At 43.7% G+C, this 20,681-nt stretch overlaps 1 long non-coding RNA gene across 1 annotated transcript; it reads left to right on the top strand.

The window, feature by feature from the left end:
• The first annotated feature begins 13,235 nt into the window (after nt 1–13,235).
• LOC308579638 lies at nt 13,236–14,517 on the top strand. The gene is made up of 2 exons (XR_014004568.1): nt 13,236–14,058; nt 14,221–14,517. It is a non-coding gene; the product is annotated as an uncharacterized lncRNA (long non-coding RNA).
• The last annotated feature ends 6,164 nt before the right edge of the window (nt 14,518–20,681 follow it).

Raw genomic sequence — 20,681 nt, 5'->3', positions numbered from 1 at the left:
TTTTTTTTTATTTATAATTTTTTATTAAGAAAAAATGCACAGATTACAATATACTACAAGTACCACAAGTACAAACATACAGAAAAAAAAAGTTCCATCCAAAAGGAACAATCCTCCATCAGGCTACAAAGTCGTCCCGTCAGGAGGGCAAGAAATGAAGAAGAAAAACAAAAAAGATAAAAGTAAAAAGAGAGAAAAGTAAAAGAAAAAAGAAAAAAGAGAAACAAAAAAACCACAAATACAGATACAGTTAACAGAGCTTCCGTCCAACCCGGTCTTGGAGTTACTAATTCCCATATTACCACTGCAGTTCTAATAAAGCAAAAATACATCGATGATTTCAGCTATCGTCTACTGATAAATTATTTATTCCCTGGGTGTTTTCAAAATAAATTAAAAATTTATTCCATTCGTCTTTAAGTTTACTTGAGTTGTGTTGTCTTATTTTTTGTGTTAATCTCGCTAGTTCAGCGTATTGGTATAGCTTCAATTGCCACTCTCCTATATCAGGTAAGTCAGAGGTTTTCCATTTTTGTGCTATTTGGATCCTCGCCGCAGCCATGGCATATTGAAAAAAGGTTTGATCTATTTTCTTTACTTCTTTACCAATCAGCCCTAAGAGAAACAACTCGGGGGTTTTGGGGATGTTATACTTCAAAATTTTTTTCATTTCGTCATGAATTTGCGTCCAAAATTTTTTTATTACATCACAGGTCCACCAAATATGGAAGAAGGTCCCAACCTTATCTCTACATCTCCAGCAGGTGTTATCAACAGTTTTATACATTTTTGCTAGCTTTGCTGGGGTCAAGTACCAACGGTAAACCATTTTCTCTAAATTTTCCCGCAAAGCTACGCAAGCTGTAAATTTTACTCCTTTCGTCCAAAGTATTTGCCATTTTTTATAATCTATGTTATGACCAATGTCTTTCTCCCACTTTACCATAACCCCTTTCACCCGATCTTCCTTAGTGTCCCATTCCAATAATTGTTTATACATTTTTGAAAGGGATTTATTATTACTTTCCAGGATTTCTACCTGAAACCACGATTTTTTTTCATTCATGCCCAATCTCTTATGCTCACCCCATAAGGCGTAAATCTGGTGGAAGTGGAACCAATCTTTTATTTTATCTTTCAGTACCTCATAAGGCTTCACCCTCCATCCTGTTTCTGTCTTCTCTAGAATATCCTCATACGTGCATTTTTCATCTGCCATATTTATTTTTTTTATTTTAATAATATTGGTTGGGGAGAGCCACCATGGGGTACCTTTCTCAATCAGTTTTTTATACCTCTTCCACACTTCCAATAATGGGCCTCTGATAATATGGTTAGAAAATCCTCTGTGGACCTCCCCTTTATCTTGCCACAGGTAGGCATGCCACCCGAATCTTATATTGAAACCCTCCAAATCTAAGAGGTCTGAGTTTCTGAGGGTGGCCCACTCCTTTATCCAGCAGATACAAGCTGCTTCATAGTATAACCTAATATTTGGGACCGCAAATCCGCACCTTTCTCTCGAGTCTGTTAGATTTTTCAACTTTACTCTGGCCCTCTTTCCCTGCCAAATAAACTTGGTCAGGGTTCTTTGCCAGTTCTTAAAGAGGGAGGTGCCTTTAATTATCGGTATATTCTGAAAGAGGAATAATAATTTCGGGAGGATGCACATCTTAATGGCTGCCATCCTCCCTGTCCAAGAGAGTTTTAATCTATGCCAGGTATCTAAGTCCTTTTTAATGTCCTGCCACACCTTACTGTAATTATCCTCCACCAAATTTATATTTTTAGGTGAGAGCCAGATTCCCAGATATTTGACTTTATTCACAGCTTTAATGCCGATCTTTTCTTCCAAATGAGTTTTCTCCTGCTCAGTCATGTTCTTTGTTAGGACTTTTGTTTTCTTCCTATTTAATCTGAAACCGGACAGCCTACCAAAGTCTTCCAAAAGTTCAACCACTCTGCTTGCACTATCCACTGGGTTCTCCACAGACAGAACCAGGTCATCAGCATAGGCTTTAAGCTTAAATTCTTTATTCCCAATTTTTATCCCCCTCACATTCACTGCCTCCCTTATTCTATTTGCAATAACTTCTAAAACCATTATAAATAACAGGGGGGACAGAGGGCAGCCCTGCCTTGTACCCCTCTTAATCTTAAATGGTTTCGTCAGATTATCATTTATAATCAGCCTGGCCTGTTGTTCTGAGTATATTGCCCTGATGCCTTTCAGGTAAGGGCCTTCAATGCCTGCCTTTCCCAGGCATTGTAATAAGAATTCCCATGAAACATTATCGAAAGCCTTTTCGGCGTCTATAAAGATTAGTGCAGCCGGGACATCTATTCTCATATCTAGATATTCAATGATGTTTAATACGTGGCGGACATTTTCTTTCTGATGTCTGTTTGGTAGAAAGCCCACTTGGTCTTTATGTATATACTTCGTTAGGAGCTTCTTAAGTCTACTGGCCATAATATCAGCAAAGATCTTATAATCGTTGTTAAGCAAAGAAATTGGCCTGTAATTTTTTATATCTGTTTTTTCTTTTTCTGTTTTGGGGATCAGAGTTATGTAGGCCTCCTTCCACGAGGCCGGGATCTTCCCCCCCTGAAAGATATTATTGATCACATCTTTTAGGACCGGGGCTAGATGTTCTTCTAATGTTTTATAATATTTTGCGGACAGACCGTCCGGCCCGGGGGCTTTCCCGGTCTTCATTCTACTAATGGCCTCTTTGATCTCATTTACTGTGATCTCCTTATTCAGTTGTATTCTATCCTCTTCTGACATGTATTTCTTTTCGTTTTGTTCTAAATAATTCTTGATCTCTACACTGTTTTCCCCTCCTTTTTCATATAGCTTTTCAAAGTATTGGGTAAACCTATTTTCTATTTCCTCTGGATCTTCTATGATGTTATCCTCCAGTATTATTTTGTTTATCATGTTTTGTTTCTTTCTTTTTCTTAACTGCCAGGCGAGTAACTTCCCCATTTTATTTGCCGACTCAAAATACCTTTGCTTTGTAAATTTAATTTTCCACTCTATCTCTTGATTTAATATCGCTGAGTATTGAGATTGTAACACCTTAGAGGCTCGGTTAGCAGCTTCATCTGTTGGGTTTTTAATTAATTTTTTCTCATAATTTCTCAATTGAGAGAGGATCTCCTCTTTCTTACACTCCCTTACCTTTCTCCTATAATTATTTTGTTGTATTAAGAGACCCCTCAGGACCGCCTTACTGGCGTCCCAGACTACATCTATGGGGGTTTCTTTGTTCAGATTTAAATTTAAGTATTCTTTTAGGGTGCCTTTAATTCTCTCCCTCACCTCTTCACTATCAAATAAATTCTCGCACATCCTCCATCTGTATTGTCCCTTCACTTCACTTTTTATTTCCATATCTAGAGCACAATGATCTGATAATGTCCTAGGGTGAATTTCACAATTCTTAACTCTCATGGAGAGTGCTCTTGTCACCCAGATCTGATCTATTCTACCCCAGCTCTGATGGGGTTCGGAATAATGAGTAAACTGTTTAGAGGTGGGGTTTTGGTGTCTCCAAATATCAATTAGATCTAAGTTTTCTTCCATATCCCTAAATGATTTCGGCAATTTACCCCTGTTCAGTTTTCCCTTCTCTGTACTCCTATCCAAATCCGGCGCTGGGACGCCATTCATATCCCCAAGCAAGATTAATTTTCGGTTATCCAGTTCTAATAACATGCTTTCAAGTTTCTCAAAAAACTCCCCTCTGTTTGTGTTCGGAGCGTATATCGTTACGACATTAATTTTTTCCCCCCGGAAATTTAGTTGAATTCCTAAAATTCTTCCTTCCTCATCCTTGCAAATCAGAGTCGGTTCCCATTTTTCTTTAGCATATATTACTACTCCTCTTTTTTTCCCAACATCGGAGTTAATAAAATCTACCCCTAGTTTTTTATTCGCCAAGATATGTTTGTGTTTTTTAGCAATATGAGTTTCCTGAAAGCAGATTACACCATATCTCTTATTTTTTAAGACTTTCTCAATTTTATTCCTTTTAATTTTCTCATTCAACCCATTTACATTCCAAGATAAAAATTTCTTTTTTTTTTATAAATTTTTATTTATGAAAAAGCACACATGCATACATAATTTACACCAAATTACAAATACCAACATACAGAAAAGACGAAATTCATCAGAAAAAATGTTCCAACAAAAAGATAATGAGCAAAAAAAGACAAAAGAAAAAAGAATAAAAAAGCAGAAAAAGGAAGATAAAAGATAAAAGACACAAATACAGTTAGCAGAACTTCCGTCCAACTCGGTTTTGGAGTTTCCAATTCTTACATTACTTCTGCAGTTCTAACAAAGCAAATACACATCGATGATTTTAACCAACGTCTACTGATAAATTATTTATTCCCTGTGTGTTTTCTAAATAGGTTAAGAATTTGTTCCATTCATCTTTAAACTTACTAGTGTTGTTTTGTCTTATTTTTTGTGTCAATCTCACTAGTTCAATATATTGGTATAACCTCAGTTGCCACTCTGCCACCGTCGGTAGTTCCGAGGTTTTCCATTTTTGTGCTATTTGGATCCTCGCCGCGGCCATGGCATATTGGAAAAAGTTTTGGTCTATTTTCTTTATTTCTTTACCAATCAACCCTAAGAGAAACAACTCTGGGGATTTAGGGATGTTATATTTCAAAATTTTTTTCATTTCGTCATGAATCTGCTTCCAGAATTCTTTTATTACATCACAGGTCCACCAAATATGGAAAAAGGTCCCAGCCTTATCTCTACATCTCCAGCAGGTGTTATCAGCAGTTTTATACATTTTTCCTAGCTTTGCTGGGGTCAGATACCAGCGGTATACCATTTTCTCCAAATTTTCCCGCAAGGCTACACAAGCTGTGAATTTTATACCTTTCGTCCAAAGTATTTGCCATTTGTTATAGTCTATCTTATGCCCAAGGTCTTTCTCCCATTTTACCATGGCCCCCTTCACCCGATCTTCTTTGGTGTCCCATTCCAATAATCGTTTATACATTTTTGAGAGGAGTTTATCATTACTTTCCAGGATTTCAACCTGAAACCACGATTTTTTTCCCTTCATACCCAGTCTCTTATGTTCACCCCATAAAGCATGGATCTGGTGAAAATGGAGCCATTCTTTTATTTTGTCTTTCAGTTCTTCATAAGGTTTCAGCCTCCATCCTGTATCTATCTTTTCCAAAATGTCCTCATACGTACATTTTTCTTCCGTCATATTTATTTTTTTATTTTAACGATGTTGGATGGGGAGAGCCACCAGGGGATACCTTTCTCAATCAAATTTTTATACCTCTTCCATACTTCCAGTAATGGGCCTCTGATTATATGATTAGAAAATCCTCTGTGGACCTGCCCTTTCTCTTGCCATAGGTAGGCATGCCACCCAAATCTTATATCAAATCCCTCCAATTCCAAGAGATCTGAGTTTCTGAGGGTGGCCCATTCCTTTATCCAGCAAATACACGCTGCTGCTGGTTATATTACCAGGCTCCTGGTTCTCTGGGCTCTGCGGAGACTTGGGGGAGACGCTAAGGCATAGCGCACCCCAAAAAACCTTAAGGGGGGTACCCTTAGGGGACAGGTTCCCAGCAGCGTGGAAGCGGCTGTGCCGTCTCTCGCTGCCGAAGGGCGAGAAGACGAGAAGACGAAGGGCCGCTAGCGCGATTTGGGAAGGCATCGACTCCGCGGGGCGACGCCTCAAGCTCCAGCTGGTAGGGCGACGGGCTTCTTTAAACTAAGAACGGGACCCTCGGCGTTCTCTTTTTAACGTTTTGATAAAACGTATTTTTTTTAAAAAAAAAGCGTAAAGCCAGTAGTGAAGCGGGGAGGTGCCCGGCCGTTTTTTTTTGTGTGTGTGTTTGGGGAGTTCACTCGGTGGCGGATTTAAAATGGCGCAAGGAAAAAGTCGATGGTATGAGGAAGTCCTGGAAAGTCTGCTGGAGTGAGTACAACTCAGATGGACTTAGTTGGAGGACTGAGAACGGTTTAAATATGTCGATATAAGGACTTATAAAATACTATGGGACATTAAGGACTAATCGAAACTAATAGAGACTTTTCTTTTTGCTGTTTCTTTTGGATATGTGAGTCGCCTATATGGATTACGCCGCTTTTTAAGCTGCTTTTTGCTTTTAAGCCGCTCTTTGCTTTCACGCGGTTCAAGTATTTTCACGTTTCCGTGCTATATAGGCTACCTCTGGTTTCGATAGTTTATAATTAAGCCCTCAGGAGCCCTTTTACCTCCTCTGAAAGAAATACGGAGTATTAGTTGAGGCGGCAGCGTAACCTATAGTGAAGAGGAGAGAGAAAGGATTAAAGTGAGAGGACTCTAGAGACTCGTCCACTGTCGCCTCCCCCTGCCTCTCTCCTGCACTGCTTGCCTCCTCGTGAGAAGGTGGCTAGATTTGGACCAAGGGGAGCTAAAGTAGACAAGAACTGTGTATACCATCACGACCTGGACCCGGACTGTAGTATAGAAAAGAAAGAAACCCTTAACCGGACTAACTGGAATATACAGGATTAAACTGGACAATCCGTTACCAAGGAAGTTAACCCTTACCGCTCCGGGGTCTCAAGATTGGCAGAGATAATCGGCTCAGTAAGAGTGAATTGAGAATTGAGAGAGAACATTTATATACTAGGTGGTACTGCTCTGCAACCCCTTGCTGGTATCTTTTATTGGGTTAACTTTTATCTTCGCTCTGGGGTGTTTTGGGGATTACGTTTGGATATTGCTACGAAAGGACTGGTTAAGTTGGTTTGGAAACTTACCTTTTTTCTGCTTATAATTGCCGACAATTGGGGGCTTTAAAGGGCGAAGAAACTTGTGTTGAAGAGACTCTGGGGGGAGAGTTTTGAATATGGCGGGAAGGGATGGAAAGGATTGGAAGAAAGGGGGTGGGACCCCAGGGGAGAGGAAGCTGTCTCGCCAGGAAGAAATTAAAGACCTAGATAATTTATGGGTCAAAATAAAGGAGGAATTTAAGCAAAATGTATTATACATGGAAAGTAAATTAGGAGAGGTCCAGGAAATGATTGACAAAAAGATTGAGGGAGCAGTTGGGGAGCTTTCAGCCAAAATTCAAGATCTCTCAGTAAAGTCTAAAATGATTGAAGAATCTAACAAAAAGCTGCAGAAAGAGATGAGGGAACAAAAAAAGGATACATTGAAGGTAAAGGAAGAACTGGGAGAGTTAAGCATCTCCCAAGAGAGGATTTGGGACAACCTAGCCATGGCTGATATGCGGTCAAAACAGCTCCATCTTAAATTTAGGGGAGTAGCGGAGGGAAGAAACGAGGATATTAGAGGGAAAATGATAAAAGAACTCTCTAATTGGTTAAATGTAAAGGAAGAAGAGATGGCAGCTACGGTAGATAATGTATACAGAATGACTAAGCCTAACCATTTGAAAGTGAGAAATTTCTTGGGGGATTGTCTGGTGATCTTCAATTCTTTGGAAATGAAAAATTTAATTTTGAGAAAGAGCTACAATAATAGATTAAGAATTGATGGACGGCCTATCATTATTTACAAAGAAATACCGGTCAGGTTACTTCGTAAAAGAGAAGGATACAAACAAGTGGTAGCAGCTTTGAAGAAAAATGAGATCGCATTTCGTTGGGAATTCCCGGAGGGGGTAAGCTTCTTCTACAAAGAGAAAAAATTTAGACTATTGGACACTCAGGAGGCAGATAAGTTTCTGAGAAGATACGAAAAAGATTTGGGAAAGATAGAGAATAGAATAAGGAACAGGGTGGAAAAAGAGGATGGAGAGATAAGAAATAAACTTGAGGAGGAGAGGGGCGTGGAGGGGGAGGTGGGGGAATCAGATGAAGATGATGAGGAAGCCGCAGTGGGAGCGGAGATGGTAGAGGAGGGGGAGTATTCGGCTAGCAGGGGAGAGAGAGTATAGTCGCTGAATAAGGTTAGAGGTTTAGAGGCAGGCAAAAAGTAAATCATAACACAATCTCTGAAATTTTTATCCTGGAATGTAAATGGGTTGAACGAGAAAGTGAAAAGGAATAAAATTGAGAAAGTTTTGAAAAATAAGAAATATGATGTAATCTGCTTTCAGGAAACTCATATCGCTAAAAAACACAAACATATCCTGGTGAATAAAAAACTAGGGGTAGAATTTATCAACTCGGATGTTAAGAAAAAAAGAGGAGTAGCAATATATGTTAAAGAGAAATGGGAACCAACTTTGATTTGTAAGGACGAGGAAGGAAGAATTTTAGGGATCCAATTAAATTTCCGGGGGGAAAAAATTAGTGTCGTTACGGTATACGCTCCAAATACAAACAGAATGGAGTTCTTTGAAAAACTAGAAAGTATGTTACTAGAATTGGACACCAATAAATTAATTCTGCTTGGGGATATGAACGGCGTCCCAGCGCCGGATATGGATAGGAGTACAGAGAAGAGAACACAGAATAGGGGAAAATTGCCGAAATCATTTAGCGATATGGAAGAAAATCTAGACTTAATTGATATCTGGAGACACCAAAACCCCACCTCTAAACAGTTCACCCATTACTCCGAACCCCATCAGAGCTGGGGTAGAATAGATCAGATTTGGATGACAAGAATACTCTCTATCAGAGTTAGGAAATGTGAGATCCATCCCAGGACATTATCAGATCACTGTGCCTTAGATTTGGAATTAAAAAATGAAGTGAAGGGACAATATAGATGGAGGATGTGTGAGAATCTATTTGATAATGAAGAGGTGAGGGAAAGAATTAAAGATACTTTAAAAGAATATTTAAACTTAAACTTGAATAAAGAAACCCCTATAGATGTAGTCTGGGACGCCAGTAAGGCGGTTCTGAGGGGCCTCCTAATACAACAAAATAATTATAGAAGAAAGGTAAGGGAGCGTAAGAAAGAGGAGATCCTCTCCCAATTAAGGAACCTTGAGAAAAAACTAACTAGAAACCCAACAGACGAAGCTACTAATCGGGCCTCCAAGGTGCTACAGTCTCAATATTCAGCAATATTAAATCAGGAGATAGAGTGGAAAATTAAATTCACAAAGCAAAGGTATTTTGAGTCGGCAAACAAAATGGGGAAGCTACTTGCCTGGCAGTTAAGAAAAAGAAAGAAACAAAATATGATAAATAAAATAATACAGGATGATAATATCATAGAAGACCCAGAGGAAATAGAAAATAGGTTTACTCAATTTTTTGAAAAGCTATATGAAAAAGGAGGGGAAAGTAACGTAGAGATTAAGAGCTACCTGGAACAAAACGAAAAGAAATACATTTTAGAAGAGGATAGAACGGAATTGAATAAGGAGATCACAATAAATGAGATCAAGGAGGCCATTAGTAGAATGAAGACCGGGAAAGCCCCTGGGCCGGATGGTCTATCCGCAAAATACTATAAAATATTAGAAGAACATCTAGCCCCGGTCTTAAAAGATGTGATTAACAATATCTTTCAGGGGGGGGAAGACCCCGGCCTCATGGAAGGAGGCTTATATAACCTTAATCCCAAAAACAGAGAAAGAAAAAACAGATATAAAAAACTACAGGCCAATCTCTTTGCTTAACAACGATTATAAGATCTTTGCGGACATTATGGCCAGTAGACTCAAGAAGCTTCTAATGAAGTATATACACAAAGATCAAGTGGGTTTTCTCCCAAACAGACATCAAAAAGAAAATGTTCGCCACATATTAAACATCATCGAATACCTGGATATGAGAATAGATGTTCCCGCAGCACTAATCTTTATAGATGCCGAAAAGGCCTTCGATAATGTTTCCTGGGAATTTCTACTACAATGCCTGGCGAAGGCAGGTATTGAAGGCTCTTATTTGAAAGGTATCAGGGCAATATATTCAGAACAACAGGCCAGGCTGATCATAAACGACAATCTGACGAAATCATTCAAGATCCAGAAGGGTACAAGGCAGGGCTGCCCACTGTCCCCCCTGTTATTTATAATGGTCTTAGAAGTAATTGCAAATAGAATAAGGGAGGCAGTGAATGTGAAGGGGATAAAAATTGGGAAGAAAGAATTTAAGCTTAAGGCTTATGCCGATGATCTGGTGCTGTCGGTGGAGAATCCAGTGGAAAGTGCAAGTAGAGTGGTTGAACTTTTAGAGGATTTTGGTAGGCTGTCCGGTTTCAGATTAAATAGGAAGAAAACAAAAATTCTAACAAAAAACATGACCGAACAGGAGAAACTTCAATTGGAAGAAAAGATTGGCGTTGAAGTTGTGAATAAAGTAAAATACTTGGGAATCTGGTTATCACCCAAAAACATAAACTTGGTCGAGGACAATTATAGTAAGGTGTGGCAGGAAATTAAAAAGGACTTAGATACCTGGCACAGATTAAAACTCTCCTGGACAGGGAGGATGTCAGCTATTAAGATGTGCATCCTCCCGAAATTACTATTTCTTTTTCAAAATATTCCGATAATTAAAGGCACCTCCCTCTTTAAGAACTGGCAGAAAATCCTGACCAAGTTTATTTGGCAGGGGAAGAGGGCCAGAGTAAAGCTAAAATATTTAACAGATTCGAGAGAAAGGTGCGGGTTTGCGGTCCCAAACATTAGGTTATATTACCAAGATAAAAATTTCAATGAGTGTGTAATGCTTTACCTTTTATCTACTTCTAAACCTTTAACCGTATTCAACAACTATAGTCTCTCTCCCCTGTTTCCTGAGGGCTCCCCCTCTTCTGCAATCTCCGCTCCCACTGCGGTCTCCTCATCCTCTTCATCTGACTCCACCACCTCCCCCTCTGCGCTCCTCTCCTCCTCGTGTATGTTTCTTATCTCTCCATCCTCTTTTTCCAACCTGTTCCTTAGTCTGTTCTCTATCTTTCCCAGATCTTTTTCGTATCTTCTCAAAAACTTATCCGCCTCCTGTGTATCCAGCAGTCTAAATTTTTTCTCTTTATAGAAGAAACTGATCCCCTCCGGGAACTCCCAGCGAAATGGGATCTCATTTCTCTTCAGAGCTGCTACCACCTGTTTATATCCTTCTCTTTTACGAAGTAGCCTAACCGGTATTTCTTTATAAATGATAATAGGCCTTCCATCAATTCTAAGTCTATTATTATAGCTCTTTCTCAAAATTAAATTTTTCATTTCCGGAGAGTTAAAAATCACCAAACAATCCCCCAAGAACTTACTCGCTTTCAAATGATTAGGCCTACTCATTCTGTATACATTATCCACAGTAGCTGCCATCTCTTCTTCCTTTAAATTTAACCAATTGGAGAGTTCTTTTATCATTTTCCCTCTAATATCTTCGTTTCTCCCCTCTGCTACTCCCCTGAATTTAAGATGGAGCTGTTTTGACCGCATATCCGCCATGGCTAGATTATCCCAAATCCTGTCTTGAGAGATGCTTAGCTCGCCCAGTTCTTCCTTTACCTTCAGTGTCTCCTTTTTTTGTTCCCTCATTTCTTTCTGCAGCTTTTTGTTAGATTCCTCAATCATTTTGGACTTTACTGAGAGGTCTTGAATTTTGGCTGAGAGTTCACCCACTGCTCCCTCTATCTTTTGGTCGATCATCTCCTGGACCTCTCCTAATTTACTTTCCATGTATAATACATTTTGCTTAAACTCCTCCTTTATTTTGGCCCACAGGTTATCTAAATCTTTAATTTCCTCCTGCCGCGACATCTTTCTTTCTCCCGGGGTCCCTCCCCCTTTCTTCGGCTCTTTCCCCTCCCTACCCATCATCACCTGATCTCACGCCCCCTTCCCCCTTCCCTCACTCCCCCCCCTTCCGTTACTTCCTTCCCTTTTTGACCCCCCTGTTAATAACCGTCGTCGGCAGGAATTGTCAATAGTAATCTCCCAAAGTGAGCTCAAGAAATAAGAATAAAACCCAGGCGGAGTTGGATACTCCCCTCGAAGTTTAGCAATGTCCAGGCAGATTTTTCAGGCAACCTAGGGCGAAAATCCTGCAGTCAATCCACTAGGAGAGGTTGGGGAGAGAGCCTCCTACACCTCCTAGCGTTCTCGTTCTTTACCCCTGACTGGTCCACCTAGCCCAACCCTGGGCAGTGCGTAAGGGGTCCAATCTTGAGAGTATCTAGTCCAAGTTAATCCACTTTCAGCCCTTGTAGCCCAGTTCAAAATTATAGATGACTTCCAGGTTATGATCACAGTTCAGGTTCCAAAAAACCCCCCCAGTAGAAATCCGAGTCAGGTAAACTACACCAACCTCTTTAAGCCACAGGAAGGTGAGTAAGTCTTAAGGGTATCTAGTCCGGGTTAATCCACTTTGTCCCTTGTAGCAAAATTCCAGGTTATAAAGTACACCAGTCTCTTGAGCCGCGGAGAGGCATTAAATCTTCCTATTCAGCTCCAACCATCGTATCATATTCTCCCGTCGCAGGGGAGGGGTGACCAACACAGTTGGGAAGAAGGAGGAGGCAGAGCAGATAAAGTGCAGCTGCAGGCATAAAGTCTTTACAGTCTTTAAAGTCCTTTCATTTTATGCCTTGTGCCTGCTATCTCCTTTGTTGTTGTCTTTGACTCCCTTCCAAGGATATCACACACGCTCCAGGTCTTACTTGTAAAGTTGTGGTCTGCAGACACCGGAGACCACTCGCCCCTGCGCCACAACGTGAACAAAAGAAGACGAAGAAAACAACCCCACAAAGCAAACTGTAACACTCACCAGGGACGAGTTCGTCCTAAATATCCGATTCTAGCAATTCTTAAGTCCTCACAACATGTTACTCAGTCAGACTCTCAAAAACCTCTTCAAATCATCAACTTTCCGACTGCACCGTCTTGTTTCCTCCACCGGACGGACTCCCATACACAGTCCAAAGTTCTCCAGGAATCGCCCAGCTACAAAACTAGCTTAACGCCTTGCTCATTAAAAGAAAAACACGTTAAAAAAAAAAACGCTGGGGGTTCCATTCCTTTCTTAAGGAGGCCTGTCGCTTGAACTCAGCTGAAGCTCGAGGCGTTGCCCTGCAGAGTCGTTGCCTCGCCCAATTCGCGCTTGCGGACCTGCGTCTCTCCTCGCACAAACTCGGGAGAATGGCACGACCGCTACCTCGCTGCTGGGTGCCTATCCCCCAAGGGTGCCCCCCTTGGGGTTTTTGGGGTGCGCTGCGCCCTAGCGTCTCCCCCAAGCCTCTGCAGAGCCCGAAAAACCGAGAGCAGGTTTTCCGCGCTTCCTCGCTGGTCGCGACCGGAACCGGAAGTCGAAAGCATGGCTTTCTCAAAAACAAGTCAAGCCAGAGAAATCTCTCCTCCCCTTTTTATGGATGGAGTTACAAACTTTGTTGACCAGGGAATAGCTGTGGAAATAGTGCATCTTGATTTCAGTAAGGCTTTTGACGAAGTCCCCCATAATATTTTTGTGATTAAGCTTCTAAAATGTGGTCTGAATGAGGAAACTCTTAGGTGGATTTGACTGACCGAACCCAAACAGTCCTCCTCCATGGTTCCTCGTCATCCTGGGGGAAAGTGACAAGAGGGGTGCTGCAGGGTTCTGTCCTGGGCCCATTGTTGTTCAACGTCTTTATGAACGACCTGGATGAAGGAACTGAGGGGGTGCTCATCCCATTTGCAGACGACACCAAACGGGGAGCGGAGGCCAATGTGGCAGAAGGCAGAATGAAGCAACCAGAAATCACCTCAACCCAATGGACTGGTGACCCCCTCCTCCTTTTCCTCTCCCCCAAGCCATCAATACAGCTAACACGATCAATATTCCCCCCAGCCTCACACCTCCACAGAGATCCCCACCCAACACCAGTCCAGGTACATAAAAAGACACTCCCCATTACCCAACAATCTACAACTCACTCTCAGCACCCCTCCCCACTCCTTACTAAGTAAAATAATTCCCCTTGTTGCCAGGATTTTTAAGGTACCAGTGAGCCACTCAAATTGTGTCCCAGAATTGACAGACGCAGCAGTGGGGAAAAAGAAAGTGATATTTATTGCTGAGCAATAAGTGACCCAGTGGAATCCTTTCCCAAAGACTGGGCCCTGGGCTCCAGCGCCCTGAGGCTTTATACCTGAGTACATACATGACATAATCAATACAATCACACACAGCAGCAAAAAGAAAACCAATGAGCACATTCTAGCCTTGCCCCCTGATCATGTAAAGAGTTCCCTCCCAACGTCTGCTTTTTCAGTCTGAACATGCATTTAACCTTTCCCCTGATTTATGGTAAGAAGGAAGAAGAAGGAACTTCGGCCCTTACGCTCCTAGGCGGCCATCTGCTATACCGGGACATTCTGCGGTTAGCATCTTCCTGTTTGAGCTACTCGGGACCCTGTCTGGACAGGAGGGAAAGTGCCAGCACAGCAGATTTATTGCTTCCCCCTTATGTTAGCGAGACATTGAGAAGAACAAGGGAAGCGAACTGGGGCAGAGTTCATTTCGGATTCTTCCGATCTAAGCAATTTGCTATAAGCTTTTGCAGAAGCCGTCATGATTCAAACATGGATTATATAAAAATCATTATAAGGATATATGGTTATATGGCTAACTGATTATATGAAAAGCATAAGGGTAGAATTCCTCCAGGTGGTCCTGCTTCACCCTAACCTCAATAAAACAATCCACAAACAGGCTAAAATCTGACAAACAAGCAGCACATTGGGGCTGCCAGAGGATATCAACACCCTCATCCCTACCCCAACTTACCAGTGATGTTAATGACATGAGCAACATTGCTTATGGACCCTATGTGGAGTTTGGAACTGACAGGGTTAAAACTCCGTGGTGTCCTGTATCTGGGAGGGGCCTGACGCAGGGCCGGACGTCACAGGCTTTGTCTGTCTTTGTCTGTGTTGTTGTTCAGAGTTCTCTGACTGAGACTGAGAGACGCAGCTCAGCTCAGAGGCTGCGTGTGTGCTTTTGGAGCACAGGAAAGATGCCGGAAAGCTCCAATGGAATGTGACTGATTTATGGCTTGTAAATAAATGCTTCTAGAGATAAGAACGAACTGTCTCTGGACTTGATTTATCCCTCTATCTCACACGGACGGCAGGACCGCTGTGACTCTGCTCTTCCTGCTCAGGTCGGCCTCAAGCCCCAAGCAGAGCTGTGCAGGTGAAGCGCTGACTGGACGCAGGATTAATTTCCCCAAAATATCCAACATAGGCATCACAAAGATGGTTGGAGGATGGATGGCGGCTAATGGATTGAAGTTGAATCCTGACAAGACAGAAGTACTGTTTTTGGGGGACAGGAGGCGGGCTGGTGTGGAGGATTCCCTGGTCCTGAATGGGGTAACTGTGCCCCTGAAGGACCAGGTGCGCAGCCTGGGAGTCATTTTGGACTCTCAGCTGTCCATGGAGGCACAGGTCAATTCTGTGTCCAGGACAGCTGTTTACCAGCTCCATCTGGTACGCAGGCTGAGACCCTACCTGCCCATGGACTGTCTCGCCAGAGTGGTGCATGCTCTGGTTATCTTCCGCTTGGACTACTGCAATGCGCTCTGGGTGGGGCTATCTTTGAAGCTGACCCGGAAACTACAACTAATCCAGAATGCGGCATCATCTAGCCACAATAAACACCTATATGACTACATAGGGGATAATTTCTGCAACCCACCCCCCACTCTTTAACCCAAATCTAATTTTAACCTCTAGGTCAGCGCAATTTCACTGGTTTGATAGACAATACAAGGTGAGAGACACAGGGCAACCCGGACGGGCTGGCATGGAATCACCCTATATAGTAGATAAGCAAGATGGCTAGCTTAAAAGCAATTGCATTAAATGTGAGGGGGTTGGGAAACCCCATCAAAAGAAAATGCATCACCTTGTATGTAAACACCATGAAACCACACATCGCCTTCCTACAATAAATACACAACCCTCCCAAACTCCTGAGCGATCCCTGCTTCAGTCACCTGGCTCAGCGAAGTCCTGTGGAGTAGCCATAATACTCAGTAGAGTCCTGAACATCAAAGCCACAACAGTCCTCAAAGGCAAAAGAGGCAGACTCATTTTTGCTAAAAGGACACTAGATGGCAAAACTAAACTGACAACTGGCTCCATATATGCCCCAAACTTGAAAAAGCTAGAGTTCATCCAAAACACATTAAACAAGTTCCTCTCCTCCGAAGGGGAAGCAATTCTGGGGGGGGGGGGGTGACCTCAACCTAAATATGAAAAGCATATCCCTGAAAGACACCCCCCCTACAACCCCATGGGCAACCTTCCTCCGAAGGAAACCCCCAACAATTAGGGACTCTTACAAGTTGCTAAAAGCATCCCTTAAAAAACAAACCCCCTTAAAAGTTAGCAAGACAGAACAAGACATCACGGCCCTCTCATCACGCTACAAACAAACAGGATCTAAAAAAGTCCTTAAAGCTATAGAACAAAAATGGAGAGAACTAGATTCCCTAGAAATCAACAAAACAATGATCAACATTCCATACTCTAAACAACGCTTCTGTGAGTATGGAGGGGAAAGTCCCCCATGGGTCCGTGCGGTCAGTAAAAGAAGGAAATTCCCGCCAAGCAATTTGGAGCAAAACAGCAGCCAGTAGACTGAGATCCTTTCTGGTTGCGCAACAGGTTCAAGAGCAGTGAGGGAACCCAGAGCCATGGGGCGACATTGACTTTTAAAGCTTCCCACCATATCCCAGAATGCAGTTCGTACAGCATCATCAATACATCATTGCTACACCACTAAAACGTCAGAAAGGGGAGGGTTACACAAGATTAACATAAGGAAAATGAGTCAGTGCAAGACCCAAGGATAGGATTAGCATAGGCAAACAAGTCTCAAGTACCCACCACCCAAAAGTACAACAGAACTTCCTTTGCATGTCTGGACCCCTTGGCAAGTCTGGGGATGGGATGAGGCTTTCCAATAATCAGCTCAGCAATTGTCACCTCTGGGCACTTCCTGGAGTTGATTTGATATGATTTATAAAGTGAGATATCTTCCCTGAGCTGTCAAGGCAAAAGGATACATTCATGGACTTCCATGGACCAGAGGGAAATGTGGCGTCTGGACTAGTTGAAACGTTAACAGTTCCTGGTTCAGGGGTGCCACTAACCTGGCCTGTGGACAGGGCTCACGGGTAATGGGTCCGGATGCGAGGGGGGTCCCCTCCAGACCCACCACTGAAATGGTGAGGGGGGGTCACCCATGCCAGTTGATCCTTAAGGCAGGGATGAAGGCCCTGATGGAAGTGGAACCGTCAGGCAGCTGCATAGCAGGGTGTCCCCAGCCCACCAACGGAGCTCTGCAGCGGACTCAGTAACTGGGCAAGCCCCCTGCCGGAGGTTCTGCAGGGCCATCTCAGCCGCCAGGGCACGATTCAGCTCCCCGAACGTGCCCTCCAGGGTGGCAATGAAGGGTGGCAATTCATCCAAATTCCCCAGCAGATGGTCGCTGGCCTCAAGGTACGGAGAGACCCGAGAAAGTGCCGGGCCCACAAAGAGGCTGACCATAAAGAACACGCAGCTCCGTGGGGTGGGAAAGTCTGCTGCACAGGTGGCGGACATCAGCCAACACTGGCTGACAAAGCCTCGAAGGGCCCCATGTGTTGCGCTTGTTTGGAGGTTCTCGCAGGGGAGCGCCCTATATACAGTTCAATTCGTGCTAGTATACTAAACTCCATAATCCAGCCTATGGCTGACAAACCAGTAGACCTACAGCTTGCCTGGGTTCTTCAAGATGTGGATCCTTATCTTAGCCTACAGGTTGCTAAATTCCTAACAGCCGTCCTCTCGTACAAGAGACGGAATGGAATGTTAGCTGATTATTGATAGTTATAAGAATTTTCGATAATGACATCAGATATTGATTTTAGCGGAGTGTCTAAATTTTTAATCTTAACCTTAAATTTTTCTTTTGAATTGCCAATATTTGTCCTTGTGAGCTGTGAATTGTGTTATATTACTCGCGGCTTGTACGAGACCGCGGTTTTATTTGATTTGTTTTGTGTGTTGTGCTTTATGATGGGCGTAAAGCCGAATAAACATTTTGATTGATTGGCCCCATGTGTTGGTTTCTATTTCCCTCACTGAGCAGCAACTGCATGTCACAAGACATTGTTTCCATTCCACAGTCCAAGTTCCTGTTGGGTTCCCACGGGAATGGGAGACTGGATGTGACATACACTGGTTTCCTGTTTTTCAGTGTTCTCTCGGTTTCTTTGTGTCGAGAGTAAGTTTCTTCTCTGCTCTCACAGAGGCAAGATGTAGGTTTGCGTGTTCTCGGTATAGTTGAGAAATAAAGATTAGCATGTGGCACATGCTGCTTTATCCTTTCGTCTGCGGACTACGCTCTGCTGGGCTAAAGAGAAGACGAGCCAGTACAGGCTCCAGATGGGCCAAAGCTGGACAAATCCCAACACCATGCTCCCCCCTGAACCTCTCTGGTTATGGGGCAGGGGAGCACGTCAGGCTGGGGCCGCTCAACGTGCTTGAACCTCCCCCTAGAACATAGCTCCCTGGGTGTAGAGGTTCCGCAGCACCCTGGGGAGATCTATAGGCTGGTCTCCGTCCATCTGACCCCCTGGCCGGGACATAGGTTGGCCACAGCAAACTTTTACGGTTTATGGGCGGTCAAAGTCCTGGTGGAGGACATCAGGACCCGGGGGCAAGACGGTGGGGTGGGAGCAGCAATGGGAATCCGGAAGCCAGGAGTCAAGAATCGGAGAAGATTTACATCCCACTTGCATTACACCTACCTTGAAGCACCCAGTTAGTGTGATGATCTGGGGTTGTGTGACAGCAGAAGGTGTGGGCAGAATTTGCTTCATTAATGGGAATGTAAAACCACCAAATACATAAATACGTGAGCCCAAACTGAAGCCTTCCCCATGTGATCTTTTCCCAGATACTGAAGCATTATTTATTCATTTATTTTATATTTCAACAGGATTCAGCTCCATGTCATGTTACTCCTTTGTGCAAAAGGCGGTTTCAATATAATCGTATTCCACGGCTGGAATGGCCTGGTGGGTTCTGTCTGTTAGGATATTTCCGTTCCACCTTCCACCCCTCCCCGGCAGCCCCGGCCTCTCCCCTTAAGAACCAAATACAAACTATACAATAACCCAAAGAGTCAGTAGAAGCTCATTTTAACAATAACAACAACACAGAAAAACTTACATTTATACTCAAATTAAACTAATCCCCAGCCCCAACTAAACGTTTATCCCACCCCCAAGGGAGGGAACCCCAGGCCAGGGGAACAGAGGGGGGACAAGGTGGGGGCGGTGGGGTTGGACCACCCCGGGTGCCATCCTGAGGGGGGTGACATTCGTCCTGCCGCCCGCCCGCCCGCGCCCGCAACTCCAAGCGTACCCCAAGCCTTCGAGGGGAGGGGGAGCTGCGCTGATGTGTCGCTTTGCCCTCTCCCCTCCCTGCCTGGCTGGCTCTGCGCCATTCAAAGGGAAGAAATGCAATTTGCCTGATTTTGTTACCCTCCCTTGAAAAGAAAAAACAGAGGACACGCAGCAGGCTTTAATTATGATTGCAAGTGAGTAGCAGCAGCAGCAGCAGCCCAGAGCTGGACGGACCCTCAGAGAGGGCCAGGGCCGTCTTTACTGGGGGGTGCAAGGGGTGGGGGCCAGGGGCTGCCACTGAAGCGGCCTAAGCTCTTAACCATCTACCTGTAAAGAAGTAAGAAATAATGTTGATCAAGCTAGAAAAACAAAATACATATATACCCAGGTATTACTGAGATGTATACCTACTTTATCTCTAAAGGACTTGAGACTGGGTGTGCTCATTTACCAAAGATGCGCCGCGCCAGCGGCTGCGCTTGTCCAACGGTTGCAGGAATTTGTGTCTAGGTTGGGGGAGGGAGGGGTTGCCCCTCCAGCAGACATCATCAGTAATACCTGGGTATATATGTATTTTGTTTTCTAGCTTGATCAACAGTTGCTGGCCCTCTCTGAGGGTCCGTCCAGCTCTGGGCTGCGTATTAACTCTGCTGCACGATACCAAATGTAAGAATTCACTGATAAATGCATCTATGTACTGGCTCATTGGGGAAACTTCAGAAATTCATCTAGACCTGTGAGCTCAGCTCCTCAGCAGCCCCTCTGCCTGAGCGATAATCCCTGGCCTCCTGAGACCTGAGTGCCAGAGAGGTAGCCATGCCAGAAATAACAAACCCAGAGGAAGACAAAAGGGGTGATGAACTTGGCTGGGAAACAGGGAAATGTAAAGATCTCTTTTGTGACACTCGCTGGGTGTTTGGTGGAGGGCAAGGGGAGCCATGGGGCAGGGTCCAGGATGCTCAGATTAAGGCCACCAGATGTAGGAGTGATGTAGTTTTTTTTTGGGGGGGGTGTAACCTGGGGATTAGCGGCTAATAAAACTTTGGGTTCTCTTTTGTTCGGGGCTTCCATCCTGTTCCACCTGGTGGCAGGTGGGAGTCCTGTCGCGACAGTCTTCAATCCAGGCCAATTCGCTCTGCTCTTCCTGCCCGGTGTCCTTGTTTTTTGTCCAAGGGAGCCTCAGATTTCTCCCTTAACAATTCTCCACGGTGCCGCGCACTGAAATTAACTCAATCTGGGGGAATGGGCAGGTCTTTGCACCCTGGAGGGGGCTTGGACTCCCGAGCGCAGCCAAGCCTAGGATGGGGTCTGCGCAGAAAGGGAGGGGTGGAGACCCCTGCGGACAAGGAAAGGCAACCAGCGCTGGGATTCCCT

This window comes from Podarcis bocagei, assembly GCF_964188305.1.
Source record: "Podarcis bocagei genome assembly, contig: HAP1_SCAFFOLD_441, whole genome shotgun sequence".
Classification (NCBI taxonomy): Eukaryota; Metazoa; Chordata; class Lepidosauria; order Squamata; family Lacertidae; genus Podarcis; species Podarcis bocagei.
This window is presented reverse-complemented; position numbering and strand designations above follow the sequence as displayed.